Genomic DNA, 21638 nt, shown 5'->3' with positions numbered 1-21638 from the left:
CTCTAGTTCTTTATATAATAACTAGTAGACCCAGCCTGTTTAAAAACTGGCTCTAGGTCTACGGCCACCGCCGCCAGTGCGCCCGCACCCGCCTACCTCACTCGCCCGCACCCGCCCACCTCGCTCGCCCGTCCAGCTCCCTGGTCCCAGCTGTCTGTTACTGCGCACATGCGCAGTAACACAAATCCTGGGACACAGGGACAAAACTGATGGACGCAGCGACACTTTTAGGTCTTTATATAGTAATATGTAGTTCAATGTGCACCCTCTCTAGGTCTTTATATGGTAATAATGTAGTTCAGTGTGCTACCCCTAGTTCATTATATAATAATAATGTATTTTAGTGTGCTCCCACACTCATTCTTTATATTATAATAATAATAATAATAATGTAGTTCAGTGTGCTGCCTCTCTAGTTCTTTATATAATAATAATAATGTAGGTTAGTGTGCTCCCTCTCTAGTTCTTTATATAATAATAATAATAATAATGTAGTTCAGTGTGCTGCCTCTCTAGTTCTTTATATAATAATAATAATAATGAAAGTTAGTGTGCTCCCTCTCTAGTTCTTTATATAATAATAATGTAGGTTAGTGTGCTGCCTCTCTAGTCCTTTATATAATAACTAGTGGGCCTAAGCCCGTTTAAAAACCGGCTAGGTCTGTTGCTGCGCATGCACCCGCCCCGCACGCACATTTCCGCTGCGCACGACACGCCCGCGCACGCCCGCCGGCCCATCCGCCTCTTCGCCTGTCATCGCTCGCCGCGCGTCACTCTCCCTCAATGTCTCTGCGTCCCTGCACAGACAAAAACACAGGGAAATGTGACGCAGAGAGATTAGGGTTTTATTATAGAGGATAATGTAGGTTAGTGTGCTCCGTCTCTAGTTCTTTATATAATAATAATAATAATAATAATGTAGGTTGGTGTGCTCCCTCTCTAGTTCTTTATATAATAATAATAATGTAGGTTAGTGTGCTGCCTCTCTAGTTCTTTATATAATAATAATAATAATAATAATAATGTAGGTTAGTGTGCTCCCTCTCTACTTCTTTATATAATAATAATAATAATAATAATAATAATAATGTAGGTTAGTGTGCTCCCTCTCTAGTTCTTTATATAATAATAATAATGTAGGTTAGTGTGCTGCCTCTCTAGTTCATTATATAATAATAATGTAGGTTAGTGTGCTGCCTCTCTAGTTCTTTATATAATAATAATAATAATAATAATAATGTAGGTTAGTGTGCTCCCTCTCTACTTCTTTATATAATAATAATAATAATAATAATAATAATAATGTAGGTTAGTGTGCTCCCTCTCTAGTTCTTTATATAATAATAATAATGTAGGTTAGTGTGCTGCCTCTCTAGTTCATTATATAATAATAATGTAGGTTAGTGTGCTGCCTCTCTAGTTCTTTATATAATAATAATAATGTAGGTTAGTGTGGTCCCTCTCTAGTTCTTTATATAATAATAATGTAAATTAGTGTGCTGCCTCTCTAGTTCTTTATATAATAATAATAATAATAATAATAATAATAATAATAATAATAATAATAATAATAATAATAATAATAATAATAATAATGTAGGTTAGTGTGCTCCCTCTATAGTTCTTTATATAATAATAATGTAGGTTAGTGTGCTCCCTCTCTAGTTCTTTATATAATAATAATGTAGGTTAGTGTGCTGCCTCTTTATTTCTTTATAATAATAATAATAATAATAATGTAGGTTAGTGTGCTCCCTCTCTAGTTCTTTATATAATAATAATAATAATAATGTAGGTTAGTGTGCTCCCTCTCTAAATCTTTATATAATAATAATGTAGGTTAGTGTGCACTGTGCTCCCTCTCTAGTTCTTTATATAATAATAATGTAGGTTAGTGTGCTGCCTCTCTAGTTCTTTATATAATCATAATGTAGGTTAGTGTGCTCCCTCTCCAGTTCTTTTTATAACAGAAATGTAGTTCACTGTGCTCCCTCTCTAGGTCTTCTTTATATATTAATAGTTCAGTGTGCTCCCTCTCTAGTTCTTTATATAATAACTAGTAAAAAGGCCCGCCCGTTAAAAAACGGGCGCTAGGTCACAGCCGCTACCCCCTACAATGCACGCACATACGCGTCCTGCTTGCTCGTTTCCCACTACTGTCTGAAGTATATGAACACAGGGAGCTGCTTGCTTGGCAGTTGGAAAAAGCTGTTACTTCCCACAATGTAATGAGAACCTCTGTGAACCACAGACAGCAAACTGTCAGATCCGGCCCTGTGTCCTAACTGCCCTGGCTGCGCACATTCTCAGTACAAAAAAGTCAGGGACACACAACCATTCAGTTGATGACGCAGGGACACTTGCATTTTATTGCATAGGATAATGTAGGTTAGTGTGCTCCCTCTCTAGTTCTTTTTATAACAGAAATGTAGTTCAGTGTGCTCCCTCACTAGTTCTTCATATAATAACATTGCAGTTCAGTCTGCTCAGCCTCTAGAGCAAAGGTCCCCAAACTTTTTCGGTCAAGGGCCAGGTCAACATACTTCAGACTGCCAGTGGGCCGGAACATACATAAAATGATGTTGAAAAACATTACATTGAATCTAGGTATTGATTCCCCCCAGTCATGCCTGGATGAGAGCTTCCAGCAGCAGCCACTGAGTTGTGAGGTGCCCCGAAGAACATCTTTATGCACCAGACAGTGAAGCATAACCAGGTAACATCCTGCCATCCTAATGGACAGCAGTGTCACCTGATGCAAAATTGGACTGGTAGCCTCGATTCCTGTCAGATTTCATCCCTCTGATTAAATCTACTGGAAAACTGATTCCCCAAAATGTCCTATGAATCTAATTTTGATTGATTTTGACTAAAAATCGATAGAAAATATTGACTGAACAGGTCGCTCATGGGGCAGGGCAAGAGAGACAGTACATTGATGGCCCATAGCATTGCACTGCATCAAATAGTGCAACTCTTCAGAACAGGCTATCTCAATGGATGTTTGTATGATACATTGATTGAAAGCCTAAGCTTTAGTAAACATTGTGGGCATTTTAACAACAATATTTGGAAAGTACTCAGTTGAAGATTTAAGAATGCCAGCAGTTTGTAATATTTTAAAATTATTTTTCCATATATTTCCTACATCTGTCTGCTGAGCATAAGCTTGTCAGCTGCACCATCTGGGATGCGTAGGTGAACTCAGCACCGATGGATTTGGCTACCACATTATCAGGCGAACACTTGGGCAGCCGCATCACTGCATGCATTATCAGCTGGACTAGGTTATCAATAAGAAGCCAGAGTTATCTGTGGGAGGAGTTAATTGTGGTGCCTTTCCTGATGATGGAAGGTGAGTATCAAGATTATAAGTTAGCATTGGGCATGTATTATAGTTAGGCTCTGTTCCCACTTAAAGGATACACGAAGTGAAAGTGACTACAGTGTGACCTTCACTGATAAGAAATTCCCCTTTTTATCTCTTTCTTGCTCTCAGAAGCCATTTTCTGCTAGGAAAGTGTTTTATAGTTGGAATTTCTTATCAGTGAGGGTCACACTGTAGTCATTTCCTGTGTGAGTCAGGACTGAATCAGCCACTTACATACCTGATATTTAACTCTTTCAGACAGAGAAAGAAAAAAAGGAACACAGCATAGTTATTTGTGTGCTAGGCACTGTACGTACACATGTCTATCTCCTCATGTCACATGTCACTTCCAGTATCCTTTAAGCTAGAACTGACCTTTTTTGTCCGTTCTCCGCTCATTGCTAAGCGAAGAGTGAACGGCTTCTATGATATACATAGGAGCCGATCACACTTGTCACGCTGCAACCAGGGGCGCACTGACAACTCATCGGGCCCTCGGGCAATAGGAGATTATGGGGCCTTGTACTGCCCACCTTTCATGTTATTTTTTACAGACTAAAGGGGCCCATACACTCAGCCGATTTTCTGGCCGACCGATCGATCCCGATCGATCGATCGATTGATCGTTTGCAAATCGGTTGGCCAATCGATGACCGATCGATGGCCGATTTCGATGGATTTCCATCGCACTGGCAGGGTGGAAAATTTAGGTCGATCTGATGAGATTGCTTATCAGTTTGCATCAGTGGCGGCTCCAGGAATTTTTTTTAGGGGGTGCTATGCAGGTGCTGGACCAATTTCCGGGGGAGCTGACGACCTGCGGCGCGCGAAGCGCGCCGCGCCAAAAATGGGTGTGGCTACAACCTGCGGCGCGCAAAGCGCGCCGCGGCGAAAAAATGGGCGTGGTCATGACCGGGTGAGGGCGGGGCTAACTGTAATTTAACGTGAACCCAGGGTGAGAGTGATATGGTGGCTGCCATATTTATTTCCTTTTAAACAATACTAGTTGCCTGGCAGCCCTGCTGATCTATTTGGCTGTAGTAGTGAACTGAATTACACCAGAAACAAGCCATGCAGCTAATCTTGTCAGTTCTGACAATATTGTCAGAAACCCCTGACCTGCTGCATGCTTGTTCAGGGTCTATGGTTGAAAGAATAAGAGGCAGAGGACCAGCACCGCAGCCAGGCAACTGGTATTGCTTAAAGGGAGATAAATATGGCAGCCTCAATATTATTCTCACCTCGGGTTCCCTTTAAAAGTGCAACGCAAAGACAGAGGGCCCAAGTTTTGGTGACCCTTTTCCCAGAAAATTCACATAATTGTGCAGGTTTTCTCAAGAAAATACACGTAATGTGAGCAGATTTTAACAAAAAACACGTCCAATGACCCCAATATGCACAATCGTTATCAGATATGGCCCCAATATGCACAATCGTTATCAGATATGGCCCCAATATGCACAATCGTTATCAGATATGGCCCCAATATGCACAATCGTTATCAGATATGGCCCCAATATGCACAATCGTTATCAGATATGGCCCCAATATGCACAATCGTTATCAGATATGGCCCCAATATGCACAATCGTTATCAGATATGGCCCCAATATGCACAATCGTTATCAGATATGGCCCCAATATGCACAATCGTTATCAGATATGGCCCCAATATGCACAATCGTTATCAGATATGGCCCCAATATGCACAATCGTTATCAGATATGGCCCCAATATGCACAATCGTTATCAGATATGGCCCCAATATGCACAATCGTTATCAGATATGGCCCCAATATGCACAATCGTTATCAGATATGGCCCCAATATGCACAATCGTTATCAGATATGGCCCCAATATGCACAATCGTTATCAGATATAGCCCCAATATGCACAATCGTTATCAGATATAGCCCCAATATGCACAATCGGTAGCAGATATGACCCCAATATGCACAATCGGTAGCAGATATGACCCCAATATGCACAATCGGTAGCAGATATGGCCCCAATATGCACAATCGGTATCAGATATGGCCCCAATATGCACAATCGGTAGCAGATATGGTCCCAATATGCACAATCGGTAGCAGATATGGTCCCAATATGCAGAATCGGTAGCAGATATGGTCCCAATATGCACAATCGGTAGCAGATATGGTCCCAATATGCAGAATCGGTAGCAGATATGGCCCCAATATGCACAATCGGTAGCAGATATGGCCCCAATATGCACAATCGGTAGCAGATATGACCCCAATATGCACAATCCGTAGCAGAAATGACCCCAATATGCACAATCCGTAGCAGAAATGACCCCAATATGCACAATCGGTAGCAGATATGACCCCAATATGCACAATCGGTAGCAGATATGACCCCAATATGCACAATCGGTAGCAGATATGACCCCAATATGCACAATCGGTAGCAGATATGACCCCAATATGCACAATCGGTAGCAGATATGACCCCAATATGCACAATCGGTAGCAGATATGACCCCAATATGCACAATCGGTAGCAGAAATGACCCCAATATGCACAATCGGTAGCAGAAATGACCCCAATATGCACAATCGGTAGCAGAAATGACCCCAATATGCACAATCGGTAGCAGAAATGACCCCAATATGCACAATCGGTAGCAGATATCGCCCCAATATGCACAATCCGTAGCAGATATGACCCCAATATGCACAATCCGTAGCAGATATGACCCCAATATGCACAATCCGTAGCAGATATGACCCCAATATGCACAATCCGCATCACCTGAAAAAGAAAAGAAAAACCCATTTACTCACCTACAGCCAGAAGACCTTCTTTCCCGACCTCCTGTCCCGAGTCCCGACCTCATTGTGGCGCGCAGCGCCCGCGCGCCCACGATCCTCTTCCTTCCCGACGTCACCACGAGACTTCCTGCCTGCATGCAGAGAGCAAGGCTACGGGAAAATGGCCGCCCGAAGTCTGCAGAACAGGGCTCCGGGCGGCCATCTTACCGTAGCCCTGCCTGCTGCTCCGTGCTGCCGGTGTGAACTGACTTGGCGTCTTTTAGACGCCTGAAGTCAGTTCACTCCAGGGGGTGCTTTGGGGGTGCTTGGACAATTCTAGGGGGTGCTCGAGCACCCCCAAGCACCCCCCTGGCGCCGCCCCTGGTTTGCATTGGCCTTAATGGAAATCTGATGGCAAAAAAAATGCCATCAGATCGAATTTCAATAGATTTCAAACTGAAATCTATTGGAATTCTATCCTGGTAAAAAATGTTCTAAAAACGCATCAGATAGATCATCAGATGCATTTCTTATCTATCTGCTGCCAATCTGATGAGTGTATGGGCACCTTTAGATACAATAATTTGCTGACAACAATGTGGGCGTGGTCATGGGTGGGGAAAAATAAACATGACCTTAGCAGTGGTGTAAAAGGTCTGCCAAGGAGGTTTGAGCTCTGCCACAGTGTATTCCCCAAAATACATGTAATCTGACAGCATTTCACCAAAATCCACGCAATTTGGCAGAACTTCCTCCAAAGTAAAGATAATATGGCAGTCGTTCCCCAAAATAGATGTAATCTGGCAGCAGCGGTTTCTCCAACATACACATAATTTGGCAGTGGTTCCCCAAAATATGCGTAATCTGGCAGCGGATCACCCAAAATACATATAATCTGGCAGCAGTGGTTCCCCAAAAATACACATAATCTGGAAGCAGCGGTTCCCCCAACATACACAATCTGGCAGCAGTTCCCCAAAAATACACATAATCTGGCAGCTGTTCCCCAAAATACACTTAATCTGGAAGCAGCGGTTCTCCAAAAATAGTCAATCTGGCAGCAGTTCCCCCAAAATAGGTGCCCCCAGTATAGGTAACCAGGTCTAAAGGTGTCCCCAGAATAGATAACACATCTATAGGTGTCCCCAGTTTAGATAGCCAGGGCTATAGATGTCCCCAGTATATGTAGCCAGGTCTATAGGTGCCCCCAGTATATGTAGCCAGGTCTATAGGTGTTCCTAGTATGTGTAGCAAGGTGTATAGCTGTCCCCAGTATAGCTGTGTATAGCTGTAGCCAGGTCTATAGGTGTCCCCAGTATATGTAGCCAAGTGTATGGGTGTTCCCAGTATATGTAGCCAGGCGTATAGCTGTCCCCAGTGTATGTAGCCAGGTTTATAGGTGTCCCCAGTATATGTAACCAGATGTATAGGTGTTCCCAGTATATGTAGCCAGGTGTATAGGTGTTCCCAGTATATGTAGCCAGGTCTATAGGTGTCCCTAGTATATATAGCCAGATGTATAGGTGTTCTCAGTATATGTAGAAAGGTGTATAGGTGTTCCAAGTATATGTAGCCAGATCTATAGGTGACCCCAGTATACATAGCAAGGTGTATAGCTGTCCCCAGTATATGTAACCAGGTCTATAGGTTTCCCCAGTATATGTAGCCAGGTGTACAGGTGTTCCCAGTATATGTAGCCAAGCGTATAGGTGTTCCCAGTATATGTAGCCAGGCGTATAGGTGTTCCCAGTATATGTAGCCAGGCGTATAGGTGTTCCCAGTATATGTAGCCAGGTGTATAGGTGTTCCCAGTATATGTAGCCAGGTGTATGGGTGTCCCCAGTATATGTAGCCATGTCTATAGGTGTTCCCAGTATATGTAGCCAGGTGTATAGGTAGCCAGGTCTATTGGTTTCCCCAGTATATGTAGCCAGGTGTACAGGTGTTCCCAGTATATGTAGCCAGGCATATAGGTGTTCCCAGTATATGTAGCCAGGTGTATAGGTGTTCCCAGTATATGTAGCCAGGTGTATGGGTGTCCCCAGTATATGTAGCCAGGTCTATAGGTGTTCCCAGTATATGTAGCCAGGTGTATTGGTAGCCAGGTCTTTAGGTGTCCCCAGTATATGTAGCCAGGTGTATGGGTGTTCCCAGTATATGTAGCCAGGTCTATAGGTTTCCCCAGTATATGTAGCCAGGTGTATAGGTGTTCCCAGTGTATGTAGCCAGGTATATGTGTGTCCCCAGTAAATGTAGCCTGGTGTATAGGTGTTCCCAGTATATGTAGCCAGGTGTATGGGTGTTCCCAGTATATGTAGCCAGGTCTATAGGTGTTCCCAGTATATGTAGCCAAGTCTATAGGTGTCCCCAGTACATGTAGCCAGATGTATAGGTTTTCCCAGTATATGTAGCAAGGTGTATAGGTGTCCCCAGTATATTTAGCCTGGTGTATAAGTGTCCCCAGGACAGGTAGCCAGGTCTATAGGTGTCTCCCAGGAGGGGAGAAGCGCAGTGAAGGGGAGTGGTGGGCACAGTGGTGGGGAAGGGGGGACATCCCCCCCCCCTTTCCTTACCTTGGGGCCCCCCTTACTCGCTCTCTCCTCCGGTATTTTTAAATGTCAATGGCTGGCAGCGGGAGAGGACTTACCGCTGTTCTTCCAGCCGCCAGAGGGAGCTCTGCTCTGTGTGCCGCTAGTCTGGTCTTGAGTAGACTGTCCTGTACACCTGGCTACATATACTGGGGAAACCTATAGATCGCTAGTCTGGTCTTGAGTAGACCAGACTAGCGGCGCACAGAGCAGAGCTCCCTCCGGCGGCTGGAAGAACAGCGGTAAGTCCTCTCCCGCTGCCAGCCACTGACATTTAAAAATACCGGAGGGGAGAGCAAGGAAGGGGAGCCCCAACGTAAGGAAAGGGGGGGACATCCCCCCTTCCACACCACTGTGCCCACCGCTTCCTTTCACTGCGCTCCTCCCCTCCTGCTCAAGGCGCTCTGGCAGTCGTCCCCCCCCCCCCCCGACCACAGGCCCTCGGTCCATGCCCGAGTGGTCAGTCCGCCCCTGGCTGCAACAGATCCCCGGGATCTGTTGCAGTAAGCAGACCGCACTTCTGCATAGTGCGTGATAATCCTGGGCCAGGTGGATGCACTCTCTCATATAGCCTATGGGGGAGTGCATCTGCCCCGGGCTCCAGCTGCATCACTGCGGACCATCGGAGCGGACACTATAGTGTCTGCTCCCGCTTGCCACACGTGATGGGGAAGTCAAGTGGGAATGAGGCCTTGGGGGCCTTTTATACTATATCAGTTGCAATCATTTTAACTGAAAGGACAATTGATGTGGAGTCCAGTATCCCTGTTTCCCTTTAGCCTCTTTCACACTATACGCTTAAAAACTGAAGCTTTTTCACAATGCACTGCTATAGAGAAAAAAAAAACCTGCATTACAATGCATTAAGTGTAAAAGGGCCTGAGTGTTAGGGGGTAAGTTTGGGGGAGCTTAGCTTTAGCTGTTGGGGTTGGGTTGGAAACTATAATTTTAGAGGTTGTTAGGTTAGGCATCATTAAGGGATGAGGTTAGTAGTCAGGAAGGGGTAATGTATGTTAAGGGGGAAGGTTATAGGCATTACTAAGGAGTTCAAGTTAAGAGGCGAGGAAAGGTGTAATATAAGTGGGAGGTTATGGCAGGGTACTAAGAAAAGATTCTTTACTTGTTTGGTTAAGAAAAGTCACTGGCAGGGACAGAAACACCCCAAACAGCATTGATCTGCCAGTATCTGCTGATCCATATATACCTGAGATTTATCCTTTACCAGTTCTTCGTGTTACACCATCATTACCTTTGGGTATAGAAGTTCCTTTTCATAAGATGTACAGGCTCTCTCTCTCTCTCTCTCTCTCCAGTCTAGACTTCAGAGGACTGTGTGCATGGTTCTCTCTCCTCCCTGCAGCACAGAGGTGTAGTCAGGGAAGATATGCATAAGCTCTCCCTGCAAAGCCCCTTCACTTTTTATTTTAACCCTCTGTTCCCCTCGCTAGCAGCCATCGTTCTCCATGGTCTATCATTGCCTAAGTCCCTTCTCTAGGGTAATCTGATGAATAATTCATGTGCCTGAGGCCACGTGACCCAGGTTTAGTCTGAATGATTCAGGATCTGTGCGTGCACATCCTGCCTCCACCCCCTCCCTGGCAGCCACACAGACAGGAGACATGGAGCTCTGCGCTGCCTGCACTACTTGCTGATGTCCAGGACCCGGTGAGTAGTGCATTGGGAATAATTCACTTCTGTTCTGCCTGACACCATCGTCTGCCTTCAGTCTTATCTGCGGGATCAGCTTGAGGTTTAACTCATTCGCTGTCTTTCCACTGATCCACTCACTGCTTGTCCCCTTAATGCCATCTGCCTTATCCCTTCCATTGATGCTTGTGTTACTGTACTGTAGGCAACAACCTATGGCAGAATTATGCGTGTATGTGTGTGTGGCCAACACTCTGGGAGGGTTTTTTCCATATGTATATAATACTGCTATCTTATCTGTCCCAAAGGAAGGGGACCTCCCCAGTCCCAGAGCTTCCCAGCCCCTAGCACATTCACCTTGTCCTCTCCAGCACACAAAACGAAAGTGTAATGTACCTGGGGTCATCTGGGCAGTAACCTACACTATGGATATCGCTTTCCCAGTCTTGATGAAGGAAATGCATCTGCATTGATGAGATGGGGGTCAGGTAGAGTGTAAAGAATATAAGAGCCTCGATGTCTATGAATGAGATATGTATTATGTGTTCACTGTATACTCAGCATGGTGCTAATGTATTTTGTAGGATCACTTTAATCGCATTGCCCCATATTGCTGGCAGTGGGCAGATGCGGTGAAATGAAGCCTCTTCCATGGACATGTTGTGCGATCCATAGCGTATTGGATAGAATAATTATACAAGTGTCGTGTGCTTTGCTCCTCCAGGCAATGATGAGTTATTTGTTTATTATAAGATCCACAAATGAGGAGGAGGTGGAATATGAAGCCAATATATTGTGTGTTGTCTTAACACAGCTCTGTAATGGTTATGTTCATTGTTTCCGGTCATCTAGGAGTAACAGGTGTAATTAGAAACCAAGCATAGTGTTAACACGTCTGTATCATATCCAGTCCACACAGGGGATTCGGTACCTACATGCTTAGCTGCACAATTACTGAGTGGAATGGAACCCCACCAGTATAACATGTGGTTTGCCAGGAATCAGGTTTCTACACTAAAACTGTAGTGCAGTGTGCTTTCTGCCAGAAAGGGTTAATTTTATGTGACACAACAATATACTATCTTGTATGTATATATATGAATGAATATTACCTCCATACTGTATCTGCAAAGCTCGATCAGCCCGAAGAGCTTGGCCAGTGTGATTTCAGCTGCTGTCCATGGTGCTGAATCGGCTGCTCTTCCCTGCTAGATAAGCGCTTCATACAGCTCTCTACACTGCTCTTATGTATATGCCCATTGCTGCTTTCCACCGTTAACTCCATATCTGCAAAACTCGATCAGCCCGGAGAGCTTGGCCAGTGTGATTTCAGCAGCTGTCCAAGGTGCTGAAACTGCCGAGGTGCTGAATCGGCTGCTCTTCCCAGCTAGATGGGCGCTTCATACTGCTCATATGTATATGCCCACTGCTGCTTTCCACTAAAATCACTGGAGAAGGGTGGAAAGTTTTCAGTACTTTTTTTTTATTATCACAAGCATCTTTTCTTTACATGTATATAATTGAACTGCAGGTTATATAGTGCTTTCATATGTAGAGCATTCCTGTGTGGCTTAGCTGTTATTGAAATTTATTTTAGCAATACATCTGGTGACAGTCTATTATTATTTCCATAAGACTATATCTAAAACTGTACATGTCTCAGAAGGGCTAATATTGCATACATTCACATGAGGAATTCTGTAACATATAGTACTCTATATGAGGGAGAGGTCTTGCATTTGCTCCATGTGTGGTATGATGAAGTATAATTATTCTCCAGCCACGACAGTGTTAAGTGCAGAAAATGGAACTGAGCACAAAGGGGTGTGGCTTAGAGGCGATGGAACTATGTCACATTAATGTAATGTCGCTTGCCAGAACAGCTGTGGTTGAGGTGTGCATCGGTGCCTGTATGACTGAAGTGCTTTAAATGACTTCATTCATTAGCCTGTGACAGCCTGGGTTATTGCAATTCCGGGATGACGGACCTAGTACTAGCATTTTCATATGATGTTTACCAGGACAAGAGAATAGGGCTTCATGTGTGAGCGTCATGTGAGGAAGTTCTTTTTCAGTTTCCCATAGAGTACACTCTGATGCTGCCTTTCATGTTTATGATTGAGAGCAGGGCAGTTTTCTGCTACAAGAATGCAGAAACTGGCAAAGCTTTCATACAGTCATACTTCTAATGTGATGGCCAAACCAAATTTACTTCATATCAGGGTGGAGAATTTGCTGCTTAGTGAATAAGAGGAAAACATTGGCTGGCCCATGACATAAAAATCTCTACAGAACACATTTTAGTAAAAAAAAAGTTAAAGCAAAATATTAACATATTTAAGCTACATAATCACAATCAATGTTTATTCTTTTGAATGTCTCTTTGTTCATACAGAAAACACGTTTATTATTTTTGCTAACTGTCCCTTGGAGGGGCTCACAATCTAATCCCTATTATTGTCATATGTCATAAGTATACAGTAGGTATCCCCTGATGCCACTGATCTCTAATAACTGACCTCTGTTCCTCTATTGTAGTCCCCACAGCTGCCTCTCACTCATCCTCTCTGCTCTGTGGAACAGAAATGTCATATGTGCATTAATGATCTTGTGTGTGTTAAAGTGTGTGAGTGTGTGAGTGTGAGGGGGAGGGGGGGGGGGTGTTTGAGGGATTCATGACAAGAAAAGATCTGTTAATATATTCTAATAGGGAATACAGTTAAAATGCCACTTCAACCCTTTAATATACTGTATATCCCAGTGGGGCAGGACTTTGAGGGACAGTTGTACAGCCATAGGATTATTGCTTGATATCATTGTTACAGGCTAGGAGGATTGTGCCACAACCTTCATCTGTTTGTATGACTTTAGATGAAAAGTTGCTATAGCAACAAATTATGTTTTTCTTGCAATACATGGAAAACTGAAACAAGAATGTTCTCTACCACATCAATATTTAAAGCCTTCATTTTTTTGTTATTAGGCTACTACCACCTCCCGCCCTCCCTTTAGTCATGTAAAGGTAGTAGAACTGTAGAGAAAATGCCCCTAAATAGTTTTATTCAGTTTTGGTCACGTGACTCCTGCTGGAGCTACAAATCTCCCAAAAGACAGCAAGGGACAATGTGGGCTGCAGGAGGACTCAGAGCAACCTATTTTATTTAATTTATTTAGTACAGTAGAGTCTCAGTTATCTAGCATCGACAGGGATGAGCTGATGCTGGATAAGTGTGCTTTCTGGATGCTTGAGACTCAATGTTAAAATAGGCCTATCTAATACAGTACTATACCCCACTCTATATTCATACCACGAACTCTTTATTAAATGTTAAAGGACAAATGAAGCAAGAGGGATATGGAGGCTGCCATATAGATTTCTTTTTAAAGCAAATCTTAAGCGAAAATATATTATGAGATAATTAGTTGTATGTGTAGTACAAATAGATCAGCAGGATGCCAGGCAATTGATATTGTTTAAAAAGAAATAAATATGGTAGCTTATATACCTCTCACTTCGGGCGTCCTTTAAAATACAGTAATCAAAAATATATTAACCCGAGGGGAACCATGGAACACAGTCTTTAAGCACAGCAGAGCCCACAAACAACCTTAGAAATTGACCTTAACCACTGTGAGTACTGCTGGCGATTTTTGCTGGTTGGTTGAGGCTCATGGTTAATTAAAGAGAAACTGTATCCAAGGATTGAACTTCATCCCAATCAGTAGCTGATACCCCCTTTCCCACGAGAAATCTTTACCTTTTCTCAAACGGATCATCAGGGGGCTCTGTATGGCTGATATTGTGGTGAAACCCCCTTCCACAGTGTGATGTCAGGACCATGGTGCTGACATCACACTGTGGGACTGGAGCCTTGTTGCATTGTGGGAAATAACAGCTGTTTCCAGCTGCCAAAAAAGCAAGCAACTACTACTTACACTGACATCACCTACCAGCAGTAAAAATGTTGCCACGTGATAAATGTCAGAATATAAATCAAGGAGAGGAAATATTTTACAATAGGAAAACACACACTAAATCATTTATACATTATTATTGTAAAAATTATGCACTTTTGTTCATCACGTTATTTTCACTGGCGTTCCTCTTTAAGTTTTGTATAACAGGGACTTCACTGTATTTATACAGTGCTGACCTGTTTCATGCAGTGATTTACACAGTATTTAGTGTTTGCCCCCTCCCTTCTGTGTAAACAGAGTTACAGTATATCAGTGATATTGAAGGGAATAAATGAAAAGTTCAGTTTAAAGCAACCCACACATTAATAGATTGCCACCCAATGTGGCAAAACGATTGTTCTCTATCTGATCAGAGAGGGATCAATTCCTACCGCACCCTGCATGTTGATTTTCAATAGATTTTATTATGGAATCTATTTTAAAATTGATCAAATAGCAGCCTTTGCCTTGTTAGATTCAGTGAAATACTATGAACTGCCACTCCTGCCCCTGCCCCGATTGATGGAAATTTACCATCCTCCCGATTGATAACTTAGATCAATTTTAAGTAAAAATCAATCAAAATTATGAGTGATAGGACATGTTGGGGCATATGTTTCTGGCAGATTCTGCCACAGTGATTGAATCTGCTGGGAATCTAACTGAAATAAACGATAAACGTGTAGTTACCTTAAGAGTGGTTATATACTTATTGATTTGCCTGTTTCATTTTCAGCAGATTTTATTCACTCTGGTCAAATCTGCCAGAAATCTTTGGCCCTAACTGATCGAATTTCAATTAACTCCGACCTAAAACCAGTCGGCAGTATTGATGGTTAAATTTCAGTCAGTCGGTTGTGGTGCGGGAGTGGTCACTTATTGATGGGCCATAATCTTGCTCACTGCTTTTTGATTGATTTTCAATATATTTCCTGCTGAATTCAATTGAATATCAATATGCTGTGTGTGATAGCAATCAATCACAATCCAATGAGATTCTGATTGTTCAATTTGCCACATGGGGTAATAATCTGTGAGTTTATGGCCATCTTAAAAAAAAAAAATGAGTGTCAGATTCAGGAAATGTCTTTTTCAGGAATTTCAGCTTGTAAGCCCCCCTGAGTGACATACAGACAACATACTCCAGAGGTGTAGCTTTGGGGGGAAGGGGAGACATATGCCCCTGGGGGCAGCACTGTGAGGGTGCACAGCATGGCCATTGCAACTCCATGTGCATGAGAGGAGGCTCGCTGGCTGCACGAAGTGCCCCCACTTCTCTCCCTCCCTCTGCAGAGGAGTGCAGAAGTGTTAGCAAAAAAGCAGGGCACATCTGGCTATCTAAAGGGGGGGACATTTGGCTATTTATAGGGGGGCACACTTGGCTATTTAAATGGGGGTAGTGGGGCACATAGGGCTATTTAAACAGCATTTGTACATTTGACTCCACCAATGAACACAACCACATTCTGATGTGTGGCCACGCCCATTTTGTCCAGAGGGGGGAGCTAAAACTGTCTAGATACGCCTTTGACTCTCTCTGCAGCTCCAGCCAGCTAGGTTAAATGGCAAAGTGCAATAATCCAAGAATGTTATTTAGCTATGAAGAATATGGCAGAGATTATTAGAAGATCAAGGAAAGGGAAGTTTATTTCATGTTTGCTTCAAAGAGACCCCAAGATGGCAGAAAATAAAAATATATATATACGTACCTAAGAAGAAGGAAGCCTCTGGATTCTCCAGACCATCACCCCTGCCTAGGACCTTCTTCATGATCCAGACTGTGGTCCTTTTAATGCACAGGCATGCCCGAACTGCTCCTTCACAAGTAAGGCTGCGCCTGCGCAGTAGCATGGAGCTGTTTGTGAATGAGCGGCTTTGGCTTGATGCGCAGGCATAGCTGTACTCATGCAGGAGCAGTAGGGCTGTGCTAATGCATGTAGAGGACCACTGTCTCGATCACATACTCGACAAGCTATTGCTGGATATGTACTGGGGGTCCACACACGACAACGGTGGGGGCCAGGAGGACAGGGAAAGCGTCTCTAGGACCAGAGGCTTTCCTCTTTTTAGGTATCTATTTTTTTTTATTCATCTCCGTTACACTTTAAAGAAACAGGATATTGAAAGAGAGACAAAGAGCTTGAAATGTCTGGGAATTCCCTGCATATTATGAGATGCATAAAATGAACACAGGGTTATTTTACTGTTTATAACACATCATCTGACCGGAATTATTAACCTGCTCTTTACTGTGCTTACTTATGTGCATTTGAGACCACGGAATATTATGGACATTCATTCTGCTAGCAGATCTGCTTCAGTGCTTGACCTGTAAACTCCATGGCTGAAAGGTCAATGTATGATTTCCACGTGGGCAAGCATTCTCCAGCCAGAAGCCACATGTGAAATGTATAGATACCAGGAACATCAGTCATACAGAACTGAGGCTTTTCCATGAGTTCTCCCTGAGGGTGTTGGGGGAATGGAGTGTTCTCTTCTAGTGTTTGTGAGGGTTTCCTCTGGGTGCTTCCATGTGCTAATATTGGCAACTTAATTGGCTCTTGACTAAAATAGCTGCAATGTTCCAATGGGGCAGACACTAGAAAACAATAGAGTAGATGTCTCTAAGTTTGTAAAATAAAAATAAAAATAACTTCATAAATATATTTTGTCTGTATAAAAGGTGGTAATACAAATGATACATACATACATACAATAACATTGACTTATGTGGCAACAGGGGATGTAGTGGTAGCAACTGCACTGGGGCCCCAGGGACAGAGGAACTACATTAGCTTTTCTATGCGCACCTTGTCATTAACACACCCCAGGGTACACACCTCCCTCACACAGCAGATATACTTGGAAGGCTGATTTTGGTCGTTATCATGCAGTGCCCACTAAAAAATTCAAACTGAAGCCCATGGCTCCGTAGCTACTCTAATATAAATAAAGCTTGGTGTAATTTGCCTTCTTAAAACAGAAGGAAATTTGCAATAATTCAGTTATAAGTGAACATTTGTGGTTACCCACAATGCACTACGACTGAATATGCAAATTATCCCTTTTCGCCCTTGTTAAGCCAAGCAAGCATCCAGAACCGCTGGTGTATAGCAAGTCTATAGCTTTAAGTTTTACACAGCCATATCAACCCCACATGTAGACAGCCTGTTTCAGACTTTTGGTCTACATGTGGGGTTGATATGGCTGTGTAAAACTTATAGCTATAGGCTTGCTATACACCAGCGGTTCTGGATGCTTGCTTGGCTTAACCAGGGCGAAAAGGGAAAATTTGCATATTCAGTGGTAGTGCATTGTGGGTAACCACAAATGTTCACTTATAACTGAATTATTGCAAATTTCCTTCTGTTTTAAGAAGGCAAATTACACCAAGCTTTGCTTTTTTAGTAGGAGGGCTTTTTGGTTCCTTTTATACCCCTATACATTCCTAGTGGTTTGGGTCACCCTGAGCTGCTTGATTATTCTCCAATATAAATAAAGGATGGATAATGCATAAATATCTTGTGAATTATATTCCCTCTTTAGCATGTATATAATCTCTATTTAAAGCACACCTGAAGTGAGAGGCATGTAACGGTGGTCTTATTTGTTTCCTTTTAAACAATACCAGTTGCCTGGCAGTCCTGCTGATCTCTTTGGCTACAGTGGTATCATAATCACACACTTGAAACAAGCATGCAGCTAATCTCGTCAGACTTCAGTCAAAGCACCTGATATGCTGCATGCTTGTTCAGGGTCTATGGCTAAAAGGATTACAGGCAGAGGATCAGCAGGACTGCCAGGCAATTTGGATTGTTTAAAAGGAAATAAATATATCAGCCTCCATATTCCTCTTACATCAGGCGTGCTGTAAAGTGAACCCGAGGTGAGAGTGACGTAGAGACTGCCATCATTATTTGCTTTTAAACAATACCAGTTGCCAGGCTGTCCTGCTGATCCTGTGTCTCTTCTTTCAGCCATAGACCCTGAACAAGCATGTGCAGATCTTGACAGTTCTGACAATATTGTCAGAAACACTGGATTAGCTGCATGCTTGTTTGTGGTGTTATTCAGACACTACTGCAGCCAAATAGATCAGCAGGGCTGCCAGGCAACTGGTATTGTTTAAAAATAAATAAATATGGTGGCCTCCATATCACTCTCACCTCAGGCTCACTTTTATTATAAATGAACCTAATTCTGATAAAAGTAAAGTATATTTGGTTATGAAGATGTAATATTATTATCCTAATTATAAGACGCCCATTGTTGTGACTTGTATTTTATAGACAAGTTCTGCTAGTTAGTACATTACAGTGAATGTTTTTGAACAAAAAGAGCATGCATATACGGCAGAATGAATTGTGTTGTGTCCAAAGTAGCTGAAAATTATAATAAACACAAAACAAAAACTCAGATAGATGGTGTGATATGGTACATAACCCCAATTTATATGCTGCAACAGAAATCAATAGAACATGAACAAATTGCATTCCTGACTAGTCTGTGCTCTTGCAAGGCTTATACCAATCTCATTTTCACAAATTGTTTGTAAATTGCTGCTAACAGAAGCTATATCACTGTTTCCTATTCACCCAACAACTTTATTTCTGCAGTTTATTTGCCCGCATGTCATTTTTCTGTTGAGAAAACATGTTTTTGTTAACTGTAATGTACGTAAATCAACTTCTTATAATACTAATTTGATAATGTTTCAACCATGCAAATGGCCTCAACTGCTGGTCTACATGAACCTCAAACTTTTAAATGTTTATTTTTATCCTTAATATAGAAATATCTTGTTTTATAAATTTTTAAAGTGTTTTATAAAGTTCTCTGGTGGAGTGACCATGCAACCCCAATAAAATATGTAAAGAAAAATATTAAAAGCATAACTCTTTTGGTGACACACTTAGGAAAGGTTGGAAAAATATTAAAACATTACTCTCTTGTTGACACACTTAGTGAAGGAAAGTGCTGAACTTTTGCTCACCTTCCTAATTTACCACCAGCATGTTATCCCTAAGTAACACCAATGGCAGAATATTCTCAACAGTGTTTCTGATATTCCCACGTCCATATATAAAGTCACAGGCTAAAAGGCATTATTTGAAAAAGATCTGCGGTGATGAGCAGTGAGCTTCCACTGTATATAGGTGGATTGTTTGCATGTTCATATTAAAGGTAAGGGCTCTACTTCTTTTCTTCTTGTTTCTTCTGTAATTTTCTTACTGCCGTTTCCCATGAAGTGGCTGGTCCTGTATTACTACTTTGGTCCCAGCCACAACTCTCACATTACAGTACCCTCAAATAATCCCCTTCCCCTCATGTACTGTGGATTGGTACAAACAACCAGGGGGAAATGTCCAGCAACATGGTGCAGCAGCACTTGGCTGGGGACCATTGTGCCTACAGTGTCAGACAATGAAGGCAGCATCACCTTGTCATAGAGGTGGATGATGACTACACTTGTTGGGGGGAGGAGATGATGACTTAATTTGTTATGGAGGAGGGGGGGGGGGTGAGATGTTTACACTTTTTATAGGGAATGCGTTGATGGCTACACCCAACAAAAGGGGAGGGACATGATGGCTACACTTGTTGTGGTTGTGCATCTCCCAGTGTGTGGAGTCAAGATCTTGTCTACAAATACGTTTTTGGTCAGTGTGGGTTTCTGGCATATTAAAAGCAGAGCATCTGAAATCACCAAACCAAAGATCTTCTGTTTCCTTTCCCAAAAGCTGGCAGCATTGCAAACCCAGGAAAGGGTGTTTCCGCCATGTCTCTGACCACAGACAGCAATAATGTCCAGTAAAACTTCTAACTTTATTTGGTAATGTGCAAAACTTTAGTTGGGCTTAAAGAGATAGCTATTGATTCATTGCTATAAACTAATCCACATTCACACATTCCACTCTATGACTGCCCTTTGCTCTGCCTTATTTAGCAGTCAGATTGTGTTCTTTTTAGGTAAACAATCATATGCTGCTTTTATTAGTTGCGGCTGAAAGGCAAACATCTACACCTGTAGTTTTATCATCTCTTCCTGGATTCTACAGCCATGTTAGTTGAGCCTGAATTGAGTCAGTGCTGTTCTTTTATCAGTAATTACAATATCCTGGATGCAGAACATGCAGAGTGACTAATGGCTTCATTGCTGGCAGATGGTTGGGGAACAATGGATGATCTGAGCCTCTTCCTTTGTCTAGTATTGTCTACATAGCCAAATCTATCCTTCGGGTATTGATTTTTGTTTACATCTCTGAATGGGCAAATAGTAGCTCTGTAGTGCTTACTTTTAGAGTGGAAATTCTGTTCATCTTTGGGACACTTCTTAATTTAGCATGTTATAATGCAGCAGTGCTTTCCCAAAAGCCTTCTAATTCAGTTGCAATAAATTAACTATGGAGGCTGTCATCTCATGTAAACAAGTTATATCCCACTCCAGTGAAGTGTCTTGCATATGTCTTTCTAAATGAGCCAATCAAAGGAATACGGGAACCTTTATAGATCTCCCTGTGTGACTATTGGTAAAACCATTTGTGTCATGAATAATGCAGCTTGGTTCAGCATGTGTTGTTGGCTGTATAGTTACAAGAGAGATGTCTGGAGAAGGCAGAACATAGCCATTTGTATAGAAAGTATAGTAAGTGTCCATGTTGATGTGAAAGGCCTCATATTCCTGCTCGCTGTGTGACCATGCAGAGGAATAAACTTCTGAGCATTGCCATTCATCTAAAATAAAACTACACTTCCATTAACCCTTTCAGCTGGATAACCAGTTAGAGAGTGTACTGGTTAAGGCTGTTGCCTTTGGTGAAGGGTTTGAGCCTTTGACAAAGGTTTGTATCCCGGCACAAGCCTGTATGTAAAAACAGTAAGGAATCTTTGGGCATGGTTCCCTAATGAACCTGGTCACCTATGGAGCACGCCCTAAGTGGCTGCAGCCCTGAAGCACTTTGAGTCCACCAGCAGAAAGTGCAGTATAAATGCTATTTGTCTTCCCAAGCGATTTTAGCAAGAACCCACGTCGGCCCCAGTAGAGTGGTGGGTATTTGGCCATGCCTTTACCTCCTTGCACTAGAGTGAGGAGGCGACTTGGCATTAGCTCCACCCCATTGCTAGCATGGCAGCGTAATTATGCTATTGCTTGGACTCAAGATGGCCACACACCTTACAATTTTTTAAATATCTGTTCAATTTAAGATTTGCAATACATTTTTCTGACTGATTGTAACATTTCAAAAATATGACCAATGTACTACACATATATGTTCAATTTTCTCCCCAATTATGATAAA

The 21638-nt window shown here is 42.5% G+C and overlaps 2 protein-coding genes across 5 annotated transcripts in view; both read left to right on the top strand.

Annotated features, from left to right (window-relative positions):
* RPL22L1 (ribosomal protein L22 like 1) overlaps positions 1 to 21638 on the top strand; it is a 460839-nt gene that overhangs the window by 240917 nt on the left and 198284 nt on the right. The gene's annotated exons all lie outside the window — the stretch shown is intronic.
* Positions 1 to 21638, top strand: part of SLC7A14 (solute carrier family 7 member 14) — a 137055-nt gene that overhangs the window by 28644 nt on the left and 86773 nt on the right. Inside the window, exon 1 of one of the 4 annotated variants that reach the window (XM_068281005.1) lies at positions 10321 to 10398. The exons of the other annotated variants lie outside the window; for them this stretch is intronic. The gene's annotated coding sequence lies outside the window, so the exon portion shown is untranslated. Of the gene's footprint in view, positions 1 to 10320; positions 10399 to 21638 lie in introns of those variants that run through there. 4 annotated transcript variants of the gene reach the window in all.

This window comes from Hyperolius riggenbachi, chromosome 4, assembly GCF_040937935.1.
Source record: "Hyperolius riggenbachi isolate aHypRig1 chromosome 4, aHypRig1.pri, whole genome shotgun sequence".
NCBI classification, from domain to species: Eukaryota; Metazoa; Chordata; class Amphibia; order Anura; family Hyperoliidae; genus Hyperolius; species Hyperolius riggenbachi.
This window is presented reverse-complemented; position numbering and strand designations above follow the sequence as displayed.